The sequence below is a fragment of the Aotus nancymaae genome, unplaced genomic scaffold (genome assembly GCF_030222135.1).
Source record: "Aotus nancymaae isolate 86718 unplaced genomic scaffold, 86718_ANA_hifiasm-v0.15.2.pri h1tg000002l, whole genome shotgun sequence".
In the NCBI taxonomy this organism is placed as follows: domain Eukaryota; kingdom Metazoa; phylum Chordata; class Mammalia; order Primates; family Aotidae; genus Aotus; species Aotus nancymaae.
Window position 1 is genome coordinate 65369804 of NW_026988413.1, and position 15078 is coordinate 65384881.

Here is a 15078-nt window from a genome sequence, read left to right on the forward strand (position 1 = left end):
GCTCCAGATTTAGGTCCCAGATGGGTGGAGTAGCAGCAGGTTTTACCTGCAATTGTGAACATTTCAGTGAGAGGAGGGAAAAAGAAGTGGAGATTCTCATGTCTTTGTCTACTCAATGCATACGTGTTACTCAGATTGGGTTTCTGTGCTCTATGGCCTGAGTCAGTTTCAGTTCTGAAGACACAGGAGCCATTGAAAGAAGTAAAATGATTAATATCTGCCCATAAAGTTTGTAAAAAGCTGGTCTAGCCTCTCTAAAAGTCACTTTAGAGGACTAGAGATACCAAACAGGCAGAGTCACAATTCTGCCTGCATATTTGGGTGACAGCATGCAATTCCAGTGAGTTGACTGGAAGCCTGAGAGGAAACATCCCCTGTAGAATAAAGCTTGGTTGGCACCTTATGTGTTTATATTTGGTCTGGTAATTCTACACAGTGTTTGGGAAATACAATTTTTAAAGAAATTATCTTCAGCTCCAGAGAAACCACAATAATAGAACAGAAAGAAAACTGTTTCATTACACAATTAAATCTCAATGTCACATGTATTACAGTCAGTTGGCTTACGAGATTAAAAAGACAGAAAGACAGTTACCACAATTAGTTCACAAGTAGAAGAATTTAAAGCACCATGTCATACATAGTTGATTCTAAATTCATCCGGTCCTTGGAGAGGCCATTCATGTATGCTAATTGGTTATATTCAATAACAAAATAAGCTTTTCACATCTTCAGGACAGAAGGTAGTTTTGCAACTTGAAGCCAGGTGCCTGCTTAAGGTAGACTTTCACTCTTCTACAAAAGTGGTTGAATAGGTTGCTATCTTTTTGGCTATTTGCATTTTAAAGCAGTGGCTCTCTACTCCCTGAGGACTGGGCTAGAGCATTCCTGCTTCCCTTCTTCTGGTGGCCAGCGTTCTCTTTTGTTTTCTACCATCTGCCACTGAGATACAGCCCACAGCACAAGGTTTACAGGTAGCAGCTCACATCTTAGGTGTGCGCCAATCGTCACAGCAGCACTTTAGTGTCACATCAGAGAGTGAAGCCTAAGCTGCAGGAGGAGAGCCTGCAGGGCTCCTGGGTAGAACTGCACCTTCACAATAATGGGAATAAGAGCATTATTTAAGCTACAGTGTCTACTTACAATGGTGACATGGGAGAAATACTGCTGGATTTCCACCATGCATCCAGATAGAGATAGCTCCAAGAGTTCTCACTGTGACAGCCTACACTTTTCACAAACTTTATGTGATACCCATAGGGCTTCTAAAACAGACACACAAAGCATTCCAAAGAAAAACAGCTCTCACTTCAAGAAAGACTATATTGAGAGAAAAAAAGAAAAGCATCTTAAGGGCTGGGCACGGTGGTTCACGCCTGTAATCCCAGCACTTTGGGAGGCCAAGGCGGGTTAATCACGAGGTCAAGAGATTGAGACCATCCTGGTCAACATGGTGAAACCCTGTCTCTACTAAAAATACAAAAAATTAGCTGGGCATGGTGGGACGTGCCTGTAATCTGAGCTACTCAGGAGGCTGAGGCAGGAGAATTGCCTGAACCCAGGAGGAGGAGGTTGCGGTGAGCCGAGATCGCACCATTGCACTCCAGCCTGGGTAACAAGAGTGAAACTCCGTCTCAAAAAAAAAAAAAAAAGAAAGAAAGAAAAGAAAAGTGTCTTAAGAAGAAAACTGAGATCAAATATAAGATTTATTAGGTCAGCCAAAAAATATTTCTCTAAAAATAATTTCTCTCTAAATGCCCAAAGTGCATAGCTACTCTCAGCATGAGAAACATGAGTATTATGAAGAAAGGGGCCATATTATTAGTAGAATTTTAAAAGATTTTTTTTAATCTCTGCTGCTCTCTAATCTTCTAGCCACTGAATGCAGAATCTATATCTAAATATATCTGACAACTTCCACCCGCACTTTTTGATAAAAAATTAAAAACTTCCTGTGGTAATATAGTGGAATATATGTGAGCCTGAAACATAGCTAACTGGAAAGCTATTAAGGTTTTGGGGCAGCCACAGCACCTGCCTTTATTTGTCCTGTAATAGCAGCATTCCAATTTGTAAAATAAAAGACACTAAAATTATGCTTACATATAATTATCCTTATTGGTTAAATTGATAATCATATCAGACTAATAGCTACTGTAACAATTTGATAGTAAATTTTTGGGATATTATTTATAAATATGTAAATATCAATAATTTTAGTGTACTAGTCCAAATGTATATAAGATTTTCAAAAATTTTCTGTAACTATAATTGTTGAGAAACTTTACTTTTTAAAAGTATGAAACACAATATTAAAATAACTAAGGAATGCATTCAAAGTAAATATTGTGACTTTATGCTCATACTATTGTAGAAAATACTACTGAATGTATATGAATGCAAGCTGTTTACAAACACTACACATAACTATGCTAATTGTACTAAATAATAAATAGAAATCAAAGTTTGACAACAGACTCCACTGTTCAGTTTATGTACTGAGGCCGGGCATGGTGGCTCATGTCTATAACCCCAGCACTTTGGGACACTGAGGTGGGCAGCTCACCTGAGGTCAGGAGTTTGAGACCAGCCATGGTCAACATGGTAAAACTCCACCTCTACTAAAAATACCAAAACTTAGCCAAACGTGGTAGCAGGAAACTGTAATCCCAGCTACTTGTGAGGATGAGGCAGGAGAATGGCTTGAACCTGGAAGGTGGAGGTTTCAGTAAGCTGAGACTCCGCCATTGCACTCCAAACTGGGCAACAAGAGCTAAGCCCCATCTCAAAAAAAAAAAAAAAAAAAAGGCCGGGCGCGGTGGCTCACGCCTGTAATTCCAGCACTTTGGGAGGCCGAGGTAGGCAGATAACACCCGAGGTCAGGAGTTCGAGACCAGCCTGGCCAACATGGAGAAACCCCATCTCTATAAAAAAGAAAAGAAAAGAAAAGAAAGAAAGAGAGAGAGAAAGAAAGAAGGAGAGAGAGAGAGAAAGAAAGAGAGAAAAAGAGAGAGAAAGAAAAGAAAGAAAGAAAGAAAGAAAGAAAGAAAGAAAGAAAGAAAGAAAGAAAACTGAATTCTTTTTGCTTTTGTAGTATAAATAATTCAGCCTGCAAATAATCACCTTGGATAATCACATTTCTGTCAAACAACTTACTCAGTATCTTTTAGTCTTTATAATTCTGTATTGCTAAATTTCAACCTGCTTTTATGCTCAACTTTTATGCACAACTTTTACGTGCTCTTGGAATGAGCTTTGCTCTGAACAAATCTATGTCAACTTTAAAAGATTAAAAATAATAAGAATCATCTTTTGCCAAAACAAAAACCAAGCAATTGATGTCAGGTCCCAGATAAAGACAATCCTGAGTCAAAAAGAAAAAAAATGACAAAACATTTATTTAGCTGTTAATATGATTTACATATATTTCAAAAGAAGATAAAAATCTACACATAATCTAAATGCTTTAAGAATAGAGATTTTAGTAAGCTATTTTCTCTTATTTCTATGTAGACTAATTAAGCCACTTATTTCTAAGTTATATATTCTTTTACAACAGCCAGGTCTCTAAACATTTTTTTTTAACTCTTGAACATCTAAATTCCGCACACTGTGCACACATGGAAGTGTTTATGGGGAAAAAAAGCAGAAGAGAGAAAGGTGTTATATAAAATTCATGGGTTCATATGCATAAAGCAAGTTCTTAGAAACCTATGAAGAGATTTAGATTCTGACATGATAATAGTGGGAGACTACAACATCCTACAGGCACTAATAGACAGACAATGGAAGAAGAAAAGTAACAAAATATTAGGACCTAAACTCAACACTTGACCAAATATTTTTAATAGACATCTACTGAACTCTTTGTCTAAACATAACATAATATACATTCTTCTCGCCAGTCACAGTGGCTCATGCTTGCAATCCTAGCGCTTTGGGAGGCCAAGGCAGGTGGATCACTTCAGGTCAGGAGATTGAGACCAGCCTGGCCAACGTGGCAAAACCTCATCTCTACTAAAAATACAAAAAAATTGCTGAGCGTGGTAGTGGGCACCTGTAATCCCAGCTACTCGGGAGACTGAGGCAGGAGAATCACTTGAACCCATGAGGCAGAAGTTGTGGTGAGCCAAGACTGTGCCACTTCACTCCAGCCTGAGTGACTAAGCAACACCTTGTCTCAAAAAAATATATAGATATAGATATAGAAATGTTTTTATATATACTCTAAAACTGACCACACAATCAGAAATAAAACAATCCTCAGTAAATTCAAAATCTCAAAATTATACAAACCATACAGACAGACCACAGCTTGACACAAATATAATTCAATAAAAAGAAAACAACTTGAAACCATACAATTACATAAAAATTAAATGACCTGCACTAACTTATTGGTAAATAATGAAATTAAGGCAGAAACCAGTATGTATTTTTGTTTTTGTTTTTTTAACAAATAAGAACAAAAAAACAGGCCACACACTGTGGCTCATGCCTGTAATCCCAGCAGTTTGGGAAGGTGAAGCAGGCAGATCATATGAGGTTAGGAGTTCAAGACCAGCCTGGCCCCATCTCTGCTAAAATTACAAAAATTAGGTGGGAGTGGCGGAACATGCCTTTAATCCTAACTACTTGAGAGGCTGAGGTAGGACAATGCTTGAATCCAGGAGGCGGAGGTTGCAGTGAGTTGACATTGTGCCATTGCACTTGAATTGGGCAACAAGAGCGAAACTCCATCTCAAAAAAAATTTAAGAAACAAAAAAAGAACAACCAAAAGAACAAAAACACACACACATCAGAATCTCTGCAGTACAGCTAAGGTGGTGTTAAAAGAGAAATTTATACCATTTAACTCCCAAATCAAAAAGTTAGAAAGATCTTCATTTAACAACCTGACATTATAAATAAAAGAATGAAAGAAGCAAAAGCAAATCAACCCTTAAGTTAGAAGCAGGCAAGAAATAACCAAAATCAAATCTTAACTAAATTTAGACATAAAAATTGTACAAAATATCAAGAAATTCAGTAATTAAATCTATGAAAAAAAAGATAAATAAACCACTAGCTAAACTAATGAAGAAAGAAGGAATGATTGAAATAAACACAATCAGAAATAACCAAAGAGACATTACCACTGACCCCACAAAAATATAATGAAGTCTACTATGAACATTTCTGTGTACACAAACAAAAACATCTTGAAAAAAATAAATAAATTGTCCGGGTGCAGGTGGCTCACGCCTGTAATCCCAGCACTTTGGGAGGCCAAGGCAAGTGGATCACGAAGTCATGAGTTCAAGACCAGCCTGGCTAAGATGGCGAAATCCCGTGATTAGCCCAGGTGGTGGTGGGCACCTGTAATCCCAGCTACTTGGGAGGCTGAGGCAGAGAATTGCTTAAACCCAGGAGGCGGAGGTTGCAGTGAACTGAGAGCAGGCCACTGTATTCCAGCATGGGTGACAGTGCAAAACTCTGTCTCAAAAAAAAAAAGATAGAAAAAAGTCAGGAGCTGTGGCACACACCTGTAGTCCCAGCTACTTGGGAGGCTGAGGTGGGAGGATCGCTTGAGTCCAAGAGTTTTGGGCTATAGTGCGCTATGCCGATCGGGTGTCCACACCAAGTTTGGCATCAATATGGTGACCTCCCAAGAATGTGGGACCACTAGGTTGCCTAAAGAGGTGTAAACCGCCCCATGTCGGAAATGGAGTAGGTCAAAACTTTCATGCTGATCAGTAGTGGGATCGCACCTGTGAATAGCCACTGCACTCCAGCCTTGGCAACATTGTGAGATCCCGTCTAAAAAAATAAAGAAGAACAAATTATTGAACAAATACATTCTTCCAAGAATGAACAAATTTTTAAAAAAAGCCTTAAATAGATAAATAAAAAGCTCAAAAATTGAACTAGTAATACATAGACTACCAACCAAATAAAGCCAAGGACCAGACATTCACAGGGCTGAATTCTACTAGATGTACAAAAAAGTGCTAGTACTATTTCTACTGAAACTATTCTAAGAAATTAAGAAAAGGCAACTTCTCTCCAACTTATTATATAAGAATAGCATTACTCTAATACCAAAACCTGGCAGAGATTTAAAAAAAAAATCAGGCCAATATCTTTGAACATTAATGCAAAAATCCTCAACAAAATACTGACTAAACAAATTCAGCAGCATATAAAATAGCTAACCAACTATGATCAAGTAAAATTTGTTCTGGGTGTGCAAGGTTTCTTCAACACACACAAATCAATAAATGTGATTCATGACATAAACAGAACTAAAGACAAAAACCCCAAGATTACTTCAATAGATGCTGAAAAAACTTTCGATAAAATTTAACATCTTTTATGTTAAAAACCCTCAATAACCTAGGCATTGAAGGTACATACTTTAAAATAATAAGTTATCTATGACAAAACCTCAGCCAACATACTGAATGGACAAAACCTGGAAGTAGATAGATGCAGTGGCTCTCACCTGTAATTCCAGCACTTTAGGAGGGCAAGGCAGATGGATCACATGAAGTCAGGAGTTTGAGATCAACCTAGCTGACATGGCAAAATGCCGTCTTTACTAAAAATACAAAAATGAGTCAGATGTGAGGGTGTTTCACTATAATCCTAGATACTCAAAAGGCTAGGAAAGGAGAAGACCTGAACCCAGAAGGTGGAAGCTGCAATGAGCCAAGATTGTGCCACTGCACTCCAGCCCCAGAAACAAAAGAAAACTCTATCTCAAAAATAAAAAATAAAAATAAAAATAAAGCTTGACGCATTCCTGCTTGAAAACTGGCACAAAGCAAAGATGCCTTCTTTCAACACTACTATTCAAGATAAAATTGGAAGTCCTGGTCAGAGCAATCAGGCAAAATATAAAAATAAAGGGCATTTAAACAGGAAGAGAGGAAATCAAACTATCCCTGTTTGCAGACTACCTGATTCTACATCTGAAAAACCATATAGTCTTGGCAGAAAAGCTCTTTAAACTTACAAACAACATCAGTGTAATTTCAGGATACAGAATAAATGTACAAAATTAGTTGCATTCCTGTAAATCAACAACATCCAAGCCAAATATGAATCATAAACACAATCACATTCATAATTGCCACAAAAAGAATAAAATATTTATGATTATAGCTAACCAGCTAGGTGAAAGATCTCTATACGAATGACAAAACAATGCTTAAAGCAATCAGAAATGGCACAAACAAATAGAAAACAACTTTATGCTCATAAATAGAGAAGATCAATATCCTAAGTATGATCATACTGCCCCCCAAAATTTATAGATTTAATACTATTCTAATCAAAGGACCAAAATATTTTTAACAAAACTAAAGGAAAAAAAAAAACCACTATTTACAATTTATTTAAAACCAAAAAAGGGTCCAAATAGCCAAGGTAATCACAGCAAAAACAACAAAGCTGAAGGCATTACATTACCTGACTTCAAATTATTCTACAGAGCTACAGTAAACAAAACAACATGGAATGGTACAGAAACAAATTCACAGACCAATACAACAGAATAGAGACTTCAGAAATAATGCCACACACCTAAAACCATGTGATCTTCAACAAAGGTGACAATAGAAATAGAAATGTGGAAAGAATTTCCTATTTTTTTAATGGTGGTGGAATAACTAGCTAGCAGTATGTAGAAGACTGAAACTGGACCACTTTATTACACCATATACAAAAATCAAATCAAGAATAATTAAAGACTGAAATGTGTATTTTAAAATCATAAAAAAAAAAAACCCTGGAAGATAACTTAGGAATTGTTGCAACTTAACAATTGCAACAAAAGCCAAAATTGACAAATTGGACCTAATTAAACTAAAGAGATTCTTCACAGAAAAGGAAATTATCAACACAGTAAACAGACAACCTACAAAATAGTAGAAAATATTTTGAAGATGGCTGATGATTAGCAGCTCGGGCACGTACCTCCCAGTGAAAGCGCAAAGAACGAGAGGACGCCACACTTTCAGACGAATATTAGTTGCTCACGGACCAGGAGATTCCCAGTGGAGGAGCTCCACGGGTCGCCAGGGCGACTCTTGTGGCCGGCGTGGCGGTTTTGCTGGTGCCTTAGCACGCCAGTTCTTGGTGCAGAGTCCGGATATTCCCGGGCAGAAAAGCACCATCAATCTTAACACCGCTGTTTTGGCCGGCTCAGTGGATTGCTCAGATTTCGGCGCAGGGAATCAACAAGTTGGACGTCAGAGACCCAGTTAGAAAGTCGGTAATTATAAAGATGACAGACGGACAAATATATAATGAAGGGAATAAACCAGCGTAAAAAGGTAGAGAATACTCAAAATCAGAATGCCTCTCCCTCTACAGGGGATTGCAATTCCTCATCAACAACGGAACAAGGCTTAATAGATTACACGGGTGTTCCAATAACAGAAGCAGGTTTCCAAACGTGGGTGATAAGAAACTTCTGTGAATTAAAAGAACTTATTCTAACCCAATGCAAAGAAACTAAGAACCTTGAAAAAAGGTTTGACAAAATGTTAATGAGAATGGACAATTTAGAGAAGAATATAAGTGAATTGATGGAGCTGAAAAACACAACACGAGAACTTCGCGAAGCATGCACAAGTTTAAACAGTCGAATTGATCAAGCAGAAGGAAGGATATCAGAAGTCGAGGACCAGCTCAGTGAAATGAAACGAGAAGACAAGAATGCAGAAAAAAGGATGAAAAGGAATGAGCAAAGTCTCCAGGAAATATGGGACTATGTGAAAAGACCTAATTTACGTTTGATAGGTGTACCTGAATGTGATGAAGAGAATGAATCCAAGTTGGAAAATACTCTTCAGGATATCATTCAGGAAAACTTTCCCAACCTGGCAAGGCAGGGTAATATTCAACTCCAGGTAATACAGAGAACACCACAAAGATATTCTTCAAGAAGACCAACCCCAAGGCACATAATTGCCAGATTTATTAGGGTTGAAATGAAGGAGAAAATACTAAGGGCAGCTAGAGAGAAAGTTCAGGTTACCCATAAAGGGAAACCTATCAGACTTACAGCAGATCTCTCAGCAGAAACCCTACAAGCCAGAAAAGAGTGGGGACCAATATTTAACATCCTTAAAGAAAAGAACTTTCAACCCAGAATTTCCTATCCAGCCAAATTAAGCTTTATGTGCGAAGGAAAAATTAAATCTTTTGCGAACAAACAAGTACTTAGAGAGTTCACCACCACCAGGCCTGCTTTACAAGAGCTTCTGAAAGAAGCACTATACATATAAAGGAACAACCAATATCAGCCTTTCCAAAAATATATCAAAAAGCAAAGAACTTTAACACAATAAAAAATTCACATCAACTAATGGGCAAAACAGCCAGCTAGCATCAAATGCTGGTATTAAACTTATATATATTTTAATTGGATAAAAAGCCAAAACCCATCTGTATGCTGCATCCGGGCCCATCTTACATGAAACAATACACAAAGACTCAGAGAGAAGGAGGAAGACTTACCAATTGAACAGAGAGTAAAAATAAACTAATAAACAAAAAGCAGGAGATGCAATTCTCACCTCTGATAAAGTAGACTTTAAAGCAACAAAGATCAAAAGAGGCGAGGAATGACATTACATAATGGCAAAAGGATCAATGCAACAAGAAGAGCTAACGATTCTATAGATCAACGGGATAGAAAATTAACAAGGATATTCAGAACTTGAACTCAGACCCGGAACAAGTAAACTTAATAAACATTTATAGAACTCTCCACTTCAAATACACAAAACATACATTACCACCTCACACCTATTCCAAAGGTGACTATATAATTGGAAGTAAATCACTCCTCAGTAATCGCATAGCATTTCATAGGTTTAAATTAAATATTGGTTGGCTGTTTGTTTGTTATCTTCTTCCCTTATTCCTTCCTGACTACATCATTAAGTATAATTATCAGTATAAAAGAGGTTTTCAATACCCATTACTAAATTGCATTCTAGCCTGGGCAAGAAAGCAATACTCCCATTCTCTCTCCCTCTTTCTTTTCCTTCTCCCTCCTCCCCATTCTCTCTCTCTCTCTTTCTCTTCCTTTTTTCTCCTTCCTATTCTCTCTCTCTCTTTCTCAAAAAAAAAAAAAAAAAAAGAAAATATTTGCAAACTATGCTTCTGATAAAGATCTAATATTTAGAATCCATAAGAAACTTCAACAAGTTTACAGAAAAAAAAGACCTCACTAAAAAGTAGACAAAAAACATGAAAAAGTTGCTTTTCAAAAGAAGACAAATATGTGGCTAATGAGCATATAATAAAATGCTCACCAATAATCACTACAAAAATGCAAAGAAAAAACACAAGATGCCATCTCACACCAGGGAGAACAGCTATTAAAAAGTCAAAAAATAGATGTTGTGATGGTTGCTGAGAAAAGGAAATACTTAGACACTGCTGTTAAGGGTGTATGTTAGTTTAACCATTGTAAAAGGTAGTGTGACAATTCCTTGCAGAACTAAAACCAGATTTATCATTTCACCAAGCAACCTCATAATTGGGTATACACTCAAAGAAATATAAATTATTCTATCATAAAGACCTAAGCACAAGCATATTCACTGCAGCACTATTCACAATAGCAGACATAGAATCAACTTGAATGCCTATCAATGGTAGACTGGATAAAGAAAATTTAGAATAATCAGGCACAATAGCTTATGCCTGTAATCCTAGCACGTTGAGAGGCCAAAACACGTGGATTGTCTGAGCTCAGGAGTTTGAGACCAGAGTGAGCAACATAAAGAAATCCAATCTCTAAAACAATAATAAAAAAAAATAGCTAGGCGTGGTGGCACAAACCTGTAGTCCCAGCTACTTGAAAGGCTGGGGTACAAGAGGATTGCTTGGCCCACCATGATGGCGCATGCTTGTAATCCCAGCACTTCGGGATGCCAAGGCAAGTGGATCATCTGAGGTCAGAAGTTCAAGACCAGCCTGACCAACATGGTGAAACCTTGTCTCTAGTAAAAATACAAAAATTAGTCAGGCATGGTGGTGATAGGTGACTATCAACCCACCTACTCAGGAGGCTGAGGCAGAAGAATCACCTGAACCCAGGAGGTGGATGTTGCAGTGAGCCAAGACTGCACCATTGCACTCACACTGGGCAACAAGAGAGGCACTGTCTCATAAAGAAGATTCCTTGCGGCTGGAAGGTTGAGGCTACAGTGAGCCAACATCACGCCACTGTACTTTAGCCTGGGCAATAGAGCGAGACCCTGTCTCCAAAAATGAAACAACAGAACGTAACATAAAATACATCATTTAAAAATATGGTACATAAACATGATAGAATACTGTGTGGCAATAAAAAACAACCAAAAACAAGATTATGTCTTTTACAGCAACATGGATAAAGCTTGAGACCATTATTCTTAGAAAACTAATGTAGGCCGGGCGCGGTGGCTCAAGCCTATAATCCCAGCACTTTGGGAGGCCGAGGCGGGTGGATCACGAGGTCAAGAGATCGAGACCATCCTGGTCAACATGGTGAAACCCCGTCTCTACTAATACAAAAAATTAGCTGGGCATGGTGGCGCGTGCCTGTAATCCCAGCTACTCAGGAGGCTGAGGCAGGAGAATTGCCTGAACCCAGGAGGCGGAGGTTGCAGTGAGCCGAGATCGCGCCATTGCGCTCCAGCCTGGGTATCAAGAGTGAAACGCCGTCTCAAAAAAAAAAAAAAAAGAAAACTAATGTAAAAACAGAAAACCAAATGCATTTCATTTATAAGTAAGAGCTAAAAAGTAAAAACTCAGGAACACAGACAGGAACAACAGACACTGAGGCCTAGTTAGGGGTGGAGGGTGGGAATAGAAACAGGGTCAGAAAAAAATACCTCTTCGGTGATATGCTAGTACTTTAGTTACAAAATAATGTACACACAAAACCCCGATGACACAATTTTAGCTGTACAACAAACCTGTATGTGTATCCCTAAACCACAAATAAAAGTTTAAAAAAAAAAAATACCTGGGTGGGAAAGAGTGCAATGCAGGCCGAAGGACTGGTTTGTGCTACTTATGGTGGTCCAGGTGGGGCTGTACTCTGATTTATTTCTGGGTCCATGCAGGCAGATGACATTATGAACTGGTGGTCCAGAACCCTAGGTTGGTAGAGAAAACAGGTTGCTGCTACTGCAGATTGAGTGTCTGGAGGTGAGAATATATCAGGAGACTTGTAGACACTTTTGTACATTTTTGGCAAAAAAAACATGATGATCAAAAATGCTGTGGTAAAATTTTTGATCACCTGAGTGAGGTTCCTTGTCCTGGGAGAGTTGTGGATACATTAATGTCTAGTGGGTATGTTTGTGAGTGCGTGAAAATCTTGTAGTGGCAGCTGTGGCAAAAGGGGTCTGTCATCAGAGCTTCTTTTCTCTGAGTCTTTAGTCCTCTGTCACCTTGGAAGGAGAACTGGTATCACAGAACAAGAAACAGTGTGACAGCCTGTGTAAAGCAGAGCACAGCCTCCCATTTCTGGACATCCAAAGTTTTATTCTAGGCCAGGAGACTGTAATATCTTTCTTCTGCCACCAAATCTGTCGAGTTTGCTGAACAACAAGCAATTCTTCAACACCAACTTATTGTCTAACACTTGAATTCTGACACCACCCAGAATCAGCACAGACCCTGATTCAGGGCTCAGTCCCACAATGTTGTCCTCACTGCAGATGCCAGTCACAAACCCCATAAGCCCATCTATGCTTCTGAGATACTGTTTAAAAATTGAGGACTCCCATAATGTTACTGAAATTTACCAATTTGATAGAGTTACTCACAGAACTCAGCAGAACACTGTAGTTATATTTACCATTTTTATACAAAAGATACAATCCCAGCCAGGGGCAGAGGCTCATGCCTGTAATCCCAGCAATTTGGGAGGCTGAGGTGGGCAGATTACCTGAAGTCGGAGTTCGAGACCAGCCTGACCAATATGGAGCAACCCTGTCTCTACTAAAAATACACAATTAGCAGGGCATAATGGCACATGCCTGTAATCCCAGCTACTCAGTAGGCTGAGGCAGGAGAATTGCTTGAACCTGGGAGGCGGAGGTTGTGGTGAGCCGTGATTGTGCCATTACACTCCAGCCTGAGCAACAAGAGCAAAACGAACATCTGGAAAAAAAAAAAAAAAAAAAAGATACAACCTCCCCAAAAGTCAAGTATAGGACCAAGAAAAAGGTGAGAAAAAATGAAGCATATAAATGATCCACAGCTGTGATTAATAAAATTCTCTATTCTTTGTGTTCTCCAGGAACACTTTATGAAAAGAAAAAACCCTTTCCACTATGACTTAAATAGTGCTTTCTTTTCTTACCTATCACACAGCCAGAAAAATGATTGCACATTTTCTCCTTTTTCTCATTTAAAAATCAACATAAAATACTTCTTAATCAAACTGAACTGAAGTTTATTTTCTTCCCAATGACTCCTGAACTCTGAGCTACTCAGTCTGAGCCACCATACAACCCCATTTTGTGCCCCTCTTAAGAACATGCTGGCTTCAGGGTAAAGCATTCTCTGATCTAAATTCTGACTTTATCACCCTCCTTTAAACATTTAAACATTACCCTCCAACCTCTTTACTAATCTTGTTTGCTTTTCCCTAGAAAAAAATAGCCCTTTTCTGCCTAATCTTTGCAATCTTTAAAAATCTTACATTTGCTGCTTCCTACTGTTGCAATACTCCTTTGAAATTCAATTTTTTACATGTATCTGTTTTATTTTAAAAAGTCAAGAAACTATCTTTAAAAAATATCAACTTTATCTTCAATAAGACGTTCCCAAAATTCCTCAAAGTCTTCATATAAGGGGAGAAAATTTTAAGGTGCTTACATTTTATACCTGAGTAAGAAAAGAAAAAGTATTTATTTCTTTCAAACAATAAATGTATTATTTTATTATTTGTATTAAAAAATATGTAGTAAACAGCCAGATGCAGTGGTTTACACCTGTAATTACACATTGGGAAGCTGAGGCAGGTGGATTGCCTGAGGTCAGGGGTTCGAGACCAGCCTAGCCAACATGGCAAAACCCTGTCTCTACTAAAAATATGAAAATTAGCCAGGCGTGGTGGCAGATGCCTATAATCCCTACTTGGGAGGCTGTGGCAGGAGATGCTTGAATACAGGAACTGGAGGTTGCAGTGAGCTGAGATCACACCATTGTACTCCAGCCTGGGTGACAGAGTGACTCTATCTCAAACAATAAATAAATAAAATAAAATAAAATTTTGCATTAAACTCAAAAATCAAAATAACAGGATATAGGGCCAGGCTTGGTGGCTCATGAACCTGTAATCCCAGCACTTTGAGAGGCCAAGGTGGTGGAATCACTTGGGGTTAGGAGTTCAAGACAAGCCTGGCCAACATGGTGAAACCCCGTCTCTACTAAAAATACAAAAATTAGTCAGGTGTGGTGATGTGTGCCTGTAGTCCCAGCTACTCAGGAGACTGAGGCAGGAGAATCACTTGAACCTGGGAAGTGATAGTTGCAGTGAGCTGAGATTGCACCATTGTACTCCAGTCTGGGCATTGCAGTGAGACTCCATCTCAAAAACAAACAAACAAACAAAAACCAGGATATAAAACAAAGGTATTCACTGTCACAAGTTTACCCGGCTTAAAAAAAGAAACTGAAGTTTTCAGAAATCTATGTAACTCACCAATTATCTACCACGTTTTTTTGTGGAAATGTATTTATTTTCTAAAGCTGAAATTGAATAGAAATTTTCTTTATTATTTTCTTTGGTAGCTAACATTCTAAAAGCTAGATCGAATTCTGTCTGAAATCACTGAGCCATAAAACACACACCAGAGAAAATTTCTAAATTCACTCTTAGAAAGAAAAAGGTAAATGAAAATTTTCAACAAATAAATATATTATTAGATATTAACTTTCTGTAACTTATGTCTTTCTGCCCTTTGGACATATTTTCTTGCCTTTCAAGCTCTACTAATAAAATGCAATATACACTTAAAAAACTGAGGTCCTCTGGGCACAGTGGCTCACACCTGTAATCTCAGCACTTTGGA